This window comes from Macaca mulatta, chromosome 2 (assembly GCF_049350105.2).
Source record: "Macaca mulatta isolate MMU2019108-1 chromosome 2, T2T-MMU8v2.0, whole genome shotgun sequence".
In the NCBI taxonomy this organism is placed as follows: domain Eukaryota; kingdom Metazoa; phylum Chordata; class Mammalia; order Primates; family Cercopithecidae; genus Macaca; species Macaca mulatta.
Window position 1 is genome coordinate 85,051,895 of NC_133407.1, and position 10,404 is coordinate 85,062,298.

The 10,404-nt window shown below is 43.9% G+C and overlaps 1 pseudogene; it reads left to right on the plus strand.

Moving 5' to 3' along the window:
• The first annotated feature begins 582 nt into the window (after positions 1-582).
• Positions 583-5,706, plus strand: LOC144339467 (transcription factor NF-E4-like; annotated as a pseudogene).
• Positions 5,707-10,404: the final 4,698 nt, after the last annotated feature.

Genomic DNA, 10,404 nt, shown 5'->3' on the forward strand with positions numbered 1-10,404 from the left:
AAGGTTCTAGCAAAGCCAATTTAAAAGGAGCCTATATGGGCAATCACTATTTTCACTGAACTTCATGCAAATAATCAGACTAAGTATCATAAGTCTAGAACTTATTTCACCAATAAATTGGTCTTACTCTGAATTCTCTTTTGGTAAAAAAGGGACATGTGAGACAGAAGAAAAGTAGGTTTCAGAAGACAACTATACTACACCTGTTGTTAAATTGTAGCCCTGACCATTGTTTTTGAGTTTTCATTATTTTCTTACAATTTGGACTGAATCCTGAATTATTTCCTGCCATAGCAAGTCTATAAAGAAGGGTCTCAGTGTAATTATAGTTTTTAGTTGACTTCTCAAAGGCATAGGTTTTTATCTGTCATTGTTTTATTTCTTCCAAGAAAACAAAAATTGTGAAATTTTGTAGACTAGAGATGATTAAAAAATGATAACTGTTAAAAAATTCAGTGACTGTGGACTATTGAAGAATGAGACTCCCCAGAACTGAGGGATGAAAAGTATCTATTACTCTAATCTCAGCAGAGGGTGATCATCAATGCTTCTATGGGAAGATTTTTTAACCAACACAGGGTCATGAAAAAGAAAACTAGCTCAGAACAATCTGAGAGTTATGTGAGATATCCAAAATTTATCAGACCCAGAGAAACATGAGTATGGGACTTTAGTTATGCCCTCTACACTCATGCCTGGGGACAATTGTTTAAAAACATTTCATTCCTGACTAGTTGCCTCAGCCATTATCTTTATATTTCCAGAATTTGTGATACAAAGAATAATGTATAGCCAATCAATAGCTTGTTGTTTTAATGTAAATTCTTAGTAAACAATGTAGGAACTGCCTCTTCCTTTCCTTTAAAAATCCACTTGTCTAGGCCAGGGTCCAAAAGAGTTTTTCTCAGGTTTTCTTCTAGGATTTTCATAGTTTTAGGTTTTACATTTAGGTCTTTAATTCATCTTGAGTTAATTTTTAAGTTAATTTTTATGTTAATTTTTATGTATTGTGAGAGGTGTGGGTTCAGTTTCATTCTTCTGCATGTGGCTATCCAATTTTCCCAGCACCATTTATTGAATAGGGTGCCACTTCCCCAGTGTATATTTTTATTGACTTTGTTAAAAATCAGTTGGTTGTAGGTATGCGACTTTATGTCTGGGTTCTCTATTCTGTTCCGTTCATCTATGTGTCTACTTTTATATTAGTATCATCTGGTTTGGGTTACTGTAGCCTTGTAATGTAATTTGAAGTCAGGTAATGTGATGCCTCCAGCTTTGTTCTTTTTGCTGAGAACTGCTTTGGCTATTTAGGCTCTTTTTGGTTCTATATGAATTTTAGAAATGCTTTTTCTAATTCTGTAAAAAATGACATTCGTAATTTGACAGAGATTGCATTGAATCTTAGATTGCTTTGGGCAATATGGTCATTTTAATGATATTGATTCTTCCAATCATGAGCATGGGATTCTTTTTTTTTAATTTATGTCATCTATGATTTCTTTATTCAGTGTTTTATAGGTCTTATAGAGACCGTTCACCTTCTTGGTTAAATATATTCCTAGGCATTTTACTTTTTTGGTAGCTTTGTAAATTGCCTTCTTGATTTGGTCCTCAGCTAGATTATTATTGGTGCATAAAAATGCTACTGATTTCTGATGTTAATTTTATATCATGAAACTTTACTGAATTCATTTATCAAATCTGAGAGTTTTTTGGTGGAGTCTTTAGGGTTTTCTAGATATGGGATCATATTGTCAGTGAACAGAGAAAATTTGACTTTCTTTTTCCAATTTGGATGTTTCTTTTTTTCTTTTGCTTGATTTCTCTGGTTAGGACTCTGAACAAGAGTGGAGAAAATAGGCATCCTTCTCTTGTTCCAATTCTTAGGGGGAATGCTTTCAGCTTTTTCCATTAAGCATAATGTTGGCTGTGGGTTTGTCATATATGGTGTTTATTATGTTGAGGCATGTTCCTTCTATGCCTAGTTTCTTGAGGATTTTTATCATGAAGAAATGCTGAATTTTATTGAATGCTTTTTCTGCATCTGTTGAGAAGATCATACGGTTTTTATGCCTCATTCTGTTTACGTTATGTGTCATGCTTATTGATTTGTGTATGTTGAGCCATCCTTGTATACCTGGGATAAATCCCACCTGATCATAGTGTGTTATCTTTTTGATGTTCTATTGAATTATGTTTGCTAATATTTTGTTGAGGATTTTTGCATTCTCAAAAGTAAAAACAACAAAAATAGACAAATGAGACTTAATTAAATGAAAACCTTCTGCACAGCATAAGAAATAATCAACAGAGTAAACAGACAGTCTACAGAATGGGAAAAAGTATTTGCAATTGATGCATCCAACAAGGGCTAATATACAGAATTCACAAGGAAGTCAAACAACTTAACAGGAAAAGAACAAATAACCCCATTAAGAACAAGCAAAGAACATAAACAGACATTTTTCAGAAGGAGACATACAATCGGCCAACAAATGCATGAAAAGTGCTTAACATCAATAAACATCAGAGAAATGCAAATTAAAACCAAAATTTGAGCCATCTTACACCAGTCAGAATGGCTATCATTAAAAAGTCTAAAAATAACAGATGTTGGTAAGGATGTGCAGAAAAGGGAATGCTTATACAGTGTTGATGGGAATGTAAATTAGTATAACATTTATGGAGAATACTGAAAGATTCTTCCCAGGGCCTGAAAGCTTGAAGGGATGAGTAATTCCTCCATTCTTAGGCCCAGTCCCAAGGTTCAAGGCTACTTGTGCCAGCAGCATGTGCCAGCAAGATAGCAGAAGCAGGAAGTGAGCTGGCCAGAAGACACCTACTCTTGCCGGAAGACATGTACCCCTGAAGATTGAGAAAGAGGCCTTCTGCGTACTAAGTAGCAGTCACGTCAGACTGGGACACTTCCTGTTTACAGGAGACCACCCTAAAACCCCTACTCCCTCCTCATTTGGTGCTGGCGCCATTTTAGGCCTCAGCCCACCTGCACCCAGGTGCTCATTAAAACAACGTGTTGCTGGGCTGGGGGTGTTGGCTCATGCCTGTAATCTCAGCACTTTGGGAGGCCAAGGCAGGAGGATCATGAGGTCAGGAGATTGAGACCATCCTGGCTAACACGGTGAAACATCATCTCTACTAAAAATACAAAAAATAGCCAGGCATGGTGGCACACACCTGTAATCCCAGCTACTCAGGAGGCTGAGGCAGGAGAATTACCTGAACCCTGGAGGCGGAGGTTGCAGTGAGTTGAGATCATGACACTGCACTCCAGCCTGAGAGACAGAGTGAGACTCTTGTCCCCCCCTCCAAAAAAAAATGTTGCTCCACACTGCCTCATGTCGTCTGTTTGTGCACTCGTGGGGTTTGAACCTATATGACAACCTTACATCTGGTGCAGAAACCCAGGAGGGGCTCAGGTCTGCATCCCCTACGGACCTACCCCTCCATCCTGGAGAGCAGGCCACAGCAGCCAGACAATGGAAGCTCCTCAGCCTCCAGTTGTCTTTTTGTGCATGCACATGGGTCACTGATCTCGCCTACTGGTAAGTTTCCCAGGAACCCCGTTAACAGGGAAAAATCCACATGGCCTCCCTTGGTTTCTCGTGTGAAAATCCAACGTTGGTTCAAGAAGGCTCCAGCATGTGCCAGGCACTTGCTAATCATCTGGTCTTAGGGGGACGCCTCTAAGCCATTGATCCCATTCCAGGAACGAAAAAGACAGCAGTGACAATCACTCCTTTTATCATCTCCCTCCGGCGTCCAGGATGGTCTCGGTTTCCCTGTTCTCCTGAGTCTACCCTACCATTATGGGAAATTCCCAGTCTTCCATTCCAAAGGACAGCCTTCTAGGCTGCCTCATAAAAACCTGCAAACCTGCAAACCTTAGGCTTCAGGCAAGATATCCACCCTAAGCGCTTTGTCTCTTTTTGCAATTCAGTCTGGCCACAATACAAATTGGATAATGGGTCCAAATGGCCCGCAAATGGAACATTCGACTTTACAATTTTAACGGACTTAAGCAATTATTGCTGATGAATGGAGAAATGGAGAGAAACTCCTTATGTTCAGGCTTTTTGTAGTCAGATCACAGCCCAACCTCTGCAATTCTTGCTCACCTGTTCTAATCATTCCCCTGCATTCTCGCCGCCCTGATCGCCTTTCTCCTCCCAGCCCTACCTTTTTTTCCTCCTTGGATCCAGTAGACTGCTGTCCAGCCCTCCCAGCCCCTACATCTCCCTCTCAACTGTCTTCCTTAACCCCCCAAGCCTCCTCTTTATCTTCTCAGCTGCCATCTTCTCAGCCGTCTTCCCAGTTGCTATCTTCTCAGTTGCCATCTTTCCAGCCGCCATCTTCCCAGTCAGCAGTATCCATCTCTTTTCCTACACTGTCCTCTCCTCAGGACAATTCTAATATTATCTGTACCCATTCTCCTCCCCCACCACCCTCTCCTGAGGCTTGTAAACCCATCCCACCACCTTACACCCCTATCTATCCTCCACTGCTTGTTAACCCCTCTTCCCCCATCAAACCCTCAGCAGCAACCACTTCTGGCTTCTTCTCTCCCACCCATACTCTTTCATGTGCCATCTTTGGCCCATGCCCCACCCTTACTTTCAGCACCCGTGCTAGAGTGCCCCCTTCAGGAAGTAGCAGGAGTTGAAGGTATTGTTAGAGTTCATATTCCCTTCTCCCTCATTTACCTCTCTCAAATTAACAAAAGATTCAGTTCATATCCAGAAGACTCTACCTCTTATATTAGGGAGTTTCAGTACCTTACCCAGTCTTATGAACTAACCTGGCATGACCTCTATGTTATCCTGTCTTCCACCCTCATCCCAGAAGACCAGGATTGTATCTGGACTCTAGCTCAGGCACATGCTGATATAATTCATCACCAAACTCCTGCCCAGCCTACCGGCACAGAGGCTGTCCCCAACCAGGACCGCCACTGGGATTATCAAGACAGGGCCTCTGGATGCCACCTTGAGACCACATGATTGTGTATCTCCTTGCAGGACTCAAAAAGGGTGCCCATAAAGCAGTAAACGATGAAAAACTTTCAGAAATCATTCAAGGTCCTGACAAAAACCCAGCCCTTTTTCTCTCTCATTTAACTGAAGTCTTCATAAAGTATACCAACCTAGACCCAGCCAGCTCAGAAGGAACCACTATCTTAAACCTTTGGTTCATCTTCCAACTCACCCCCGATATCTGGCGCAAGCTTCAGATGCTTGACAACAGCCCTCAAACCCCACAACGAGACCTTCTTAATTTAGCCTTCAAAGTCTTTAACAATCATGATGATGAAAGTAAAAGGCAAAAACAGGCAGAGTTTCAAATGCTTGCCTCCGCCATCAGGGGCCCTGCAGGCCCACGGGGCCGCAGCTCCACACAGAAGCCTCCTAGCAATCCACCTCCACCTGGCACCTGTTTCAAGTGTGGCAATGAAGGCCACTGGTCCAGACAATGCCCAAACCAAGGTAAGCCCATCAGGCCATGACCCCCTCTGTGGAGAACCCCACTGGAAGTCAGACTGTGAGTGGCCCCCTCAAGGACTGCCCCCATCCCTTCCTGAGCTGGCCAAAACCTCCTACTTGGATTTCATCGGACTTGCTGCTGAAGACTGATGGTGCCCTGGGATGGATGCCCCAGCAACTACCATCTCTTCATCCGAGCCAAGGGTAACTCTGATGGTGGCAGGTAGGCCAGTATACTTTTTAATTAATACCAGGGAAAACTACTCTACTTTACCTAATTTTTCGGGACCCATCCTGTCCTCCCAAATCTCTGTTGTGGGAATTGATGGACAAGTCTCCAAACCCCGAGCCACCCCTCCAGTTTTCTGCTCCCTTCACACCTTTTCCTTCACTCACTCTTTCTTAGTCCTGCCCTCATTACCAACTCCACTCCTAGGCAGAGACATCCTTTCAAAACTCCAAACTATTCTCCACTTCCATGTTCCCCATAGTACCCTACGCATCAACCCAGACCCCTCCAGGGCATCTAACTTTCTTCTACTCCTCCAACCTCCCACCTTAAAACATGCAACTTTTCCTTATCCCCCATCCATAGTTAACCCCACTGTTTAGGGTACTTTCACACCCTCAGTCGCAGAACACCACACCCCCATCTGCATTAACCTTAAAGAGCCCACCCAGTTCCTATCACAGAAGCAGTATCCCATCCCCCAAGCTGCTCTCACAGACCTAAAGCCTATCATTTTTCGCCTCCCTGCCAGTCACCTACTCTGCCCAACAAACTCCCCTTTTAACATACCGGTTCTACATGTTAAAAAGCCAGATGGAACTTACTTAGTCCAGGACCTCAGGCTCATTAACCAAACTATACTCCCAGTATGTCAGTGGTTCCTAACCCATATACTTTCCTTTCCACAATTCCCTCCAGTACCACCCGTTATTCTATTCTAAACCTAAAGGATGCTTTTTTTTTTTTTCACAATTCCTTTACACCCTGATTCTAAAGACCTCCTTGTCTTTACATGGGAAATCCCTGATACCCACCTTTCACGTTAGCTCACCTGGTGTGTACTACCTCAAGGTTTCAGAGACAGCTCCCACCCTTTTGGGAAGGCCCTTGCTCATGACCTCTGTACCTTATCCCTAAAACTGTCCACTCTCCTTCAATATGTTGATGATTTGCTCCTGTGTAGCCCCTCTCAAAGAGACTGCAACACCCATACTGTCTCTCTTTTAAATTTCTTGGCAGAATGGGGGTATTGGATCTCCCCTAAGAAAGCACAAATATTCACTCCCTCAGTCACCTCAGTCCCCTATCTAGGCCTAGCTCTTACCCCGCAAACCCAAGGGCTCACAACCAACCACATATCCCTCCTCCAGTCCCTCCTGCCTCTTCAAACTAAACAAGAAATTCTCTTTTTAAGCTCTGGGTTCCCTCCTTCGCTCTACTTGCCGAACCATTATACGAAGCTGCTAAAGGCCCTCTCTGTGAGCCTTTAAAACCTGCACAGCCCATTACCCAACTTTTCTATCTACTCCAAAAGGCTCTCATCTCAGCCCCCCTCCTCACTCTCTCAGGCCTCACCAAACCTTTCTCTCTCTATACCTACAAATGGCATGGAGTGGCACTAGGTGTTCTAACCCAGTGTAAGGGACCCATCCTCCAGGTTGTTGCCTACTTCTCTAAAGAGCTGGAAGCCACAGTTCTTGGATGGCCTGCCAGGCTCTGAGCATTGGCAGCAGCTGCTGTCTTCACCCTTGAAAGCCTAAAACTATCTCTGCATGACAACCTAGCAGTTTATTCAACCCATAACATCAAAGACATGCTAACTCACCACAGTGTACTAAGTCTCATCTCTGCCCCATGGTTCCTCCAGCTGTATACTCTATTCATAGAAATTCCCCACACCACCATGCTAACCAGCTCCTGTCTAAACCCAGCCATGCTCTTACGTGAAGCTACAACCACCCAAGACCCTACACACTTCTGTGTGAACACTGTTCAAACCTTTCTTATACATTTTCCAAACCTAACCTTCCAGATGTCTCCTTTACTTGTTTGTAGATGGCAGGTCCATCCTACATCAAGGACACTGACATGCTGGCTATGCTATAGTGTCACTCCCCCACACTATTGAAGCCAATATGCTCCTCCTAGGCACCACCTCCAAAAAAGCTGAACTCACTGCCCTCACTTGAGCTCTCACTTTAGCAGCCAGACAACAGATCAACATATATTCAAATTCTCATTATGCATTCCATGTAGTGCACTCACACTCATCCATCCTGAAAGAACGGGGTTTCCTAACTGCAAAAGACACTCGTGTCATAAATGGCTCTCTCATTAGCAAGCTCCTTCAAACTACCAGGCTCCCACAGAAAGTTGCCATCATTCATTGCAGGGACCACCAAACCCCAGACCATTCTATATTGGCTGGAAATGCACTAGCAGATCAGGTAGCCAAACGAGTAGCCCTACAACCCATGCAAGGCCAGTTTCTGTCTCTGTCCTTGTTCTCTCTGCTTTACTCCTCAGAAGAAAAGGAGGACTTCCGAGCCCAAAACCTTTAAAGGCAGGGACCATGTTATGTCAAGGAATGGTGCTTCATTCTTCCTCACTCTCAAACAATCTCTATCCTCCAAAGCCTTCACAACTCTTTCCATGTCAGTTACAAATCTCTCCTGCAACTTCTCTGCCCTATTCTCACTTGTCCTCACTTTTCCAGCCAATTTTTCGAGAAATTACCCAGTCCTGCTCTATCTGCCACTCAGTGTCACCCCAGGGCTTCCTCTAGCTTCAGCCTTTTCCTACCCACCAAGCCCAAGGCCAGGTACCTGTGCAAGATTGGCAAGTAGATTTCACTTCCACACTGCCCGATAAACAGCTCTGCTGTCTTCTAGTCTTTGTCTGTACTTTCTTCGGGTCGGTAGAAGCATTCCCAACAACTTCAGAAGGTGCAAATATCCTCACACAAACTCTCATCATGCATATAATTCCCCATTTTGGACTCCCAGCATCCATCATGTCCAATAAAGGGACCACCTTTATCAGCCAAATTACCCAAGGCGTCTCTACATCCTTAGGGATAAAATGGGTTTTCCACACACCCTACAGGCCTCAGTCTTCAGGCAAAGTTGAAAAAATTAACTCTCTCTTTAAAGCACAACTCACCAAGCTGGCTGGCTCTAGAAACCCATCAGTCATGGACAAAATGTCTCCTTTTCACCCTCATAAGACTCCGTGCAACACCAAAAGCACGGTCTTTTTATAGTCCCTTTAAAATCATGTATGGCTGAACTTTTGTCTTAGGGCCTCCACCCTTACCAGACTCCGAGCCACTCGGGAATTACCTCCCCTCCTTAATCCAGACACGGTCTTTCATTTGTGAAGCAGCAAATGAGGCCATGCCTCTCCTTGTCGACATCTCCTTGTCCTCTCAACATAACTGTCTTGCAGGCACAGACTTGTTTATCTGCCAACCCGACCCTCACCAAAAACTACAACCAAAGTGGACAGGTCCCTACACTGTGATACTTAGCACGCCAACTGCAGTGAGAGTCCACGGACTCCCCAACTGGGTCCATTGCACCAGGGGTCAAGCTCACCCCCAAGGCTACTACTTCCTCCAAAACATTAACAGCAGGCAACACCCTCGGAGTCCCTGCATATAATAACCTAAACAAAGAAAAATGATCCTTAAAGGTAGGAGGAAGCCAAAGATGGCAAGAGGACAAATGGCCTCTGCAATGGATCATTGAATATTACGGTCCTGTCTCTTGGGCTGAGGATGGTTCATGGGGTTATCACCTTCCTATAAATATGCTAAATAGAATAATTAGACTACAGGCTGTTCTAGAGATAATCACTAACCAAACCACCTTAGCCCTGGAAATGCTCACACAACAACAAAACCAAATGCGTGCAGCAATTTTATCAAAACAGGCTAGCACTAGACTGCTTATTAGCAGAAGAGGGTGGGGCCTGTGTCAAGTTTAGTATCTCCAATTGTTGTCTTAACATAGATAATAACGGAGAAGCAGTACTAGAAATCGCTTCAAACATCAGAAAAGTAGCCCATATACCAGTCCAAATCTGGAAGGGATGGGACCCAACAAACCTTCTAGGATGGGGGTTCTTTAATTTAGGAGAATTTAAAACCCTGGTAAGGATGGTAATTTTCATCATTGGGTTCCTTCTATTTCTCCCCTGTATTATTCCACTAATAACAAAAGTCATTAAAACTCTTGTTGAAACTATGGTTAACTGCCAGACAATCCAGACGATGCTCCTACTACAGTGACACAATGAATACCAACCCATCTCTCAAGAATACCCTCCAAAATTAAAGTTTTCTACTTCCAAGGTACCCACATCACCCCTATGTCACGTCCGAAGTAGTTATTAAGAAAGTCGCCCCTTTTCCCTTTTTTCTACAACCAAATAGACAGGAGTGGAAGATTCTCCCCAGGGCTGAAAGCTTGAAGGGATGAGTAACTCCTCCCTTCTCAGACTCAGTCCCAATGTGCAAGGCCACTTGTGCCAGCAAGACAGCAGAAGCAGGAGGAGAGCCGGCTGGAAGACACCTACTCTTGCCGGAAGACACGTACCCCTGAAGATTGAGAAAGAGGCTGTCTGGGTACTGTTTAGCAGTCACGTCAGACTGGGACACTTCCTGTTTACAGGAGACCGTAAAACCCCTGCCCTGTCCTCATTTGGTGCTGACGTCATTTTAGGCCTCAGCCCATCTGCACCCAGGCGCTCATTAAAATAGCATGTTGCTCCACACTGCCTCATGTTTTCTGTTGGCACACTCTCGGGGTTTGAACCTATACAAGAACCTTACAAATACTATGGAGATTTCTCTAATAAATGAAAAATAGAATTAATAATCAATTCAGAAATCTC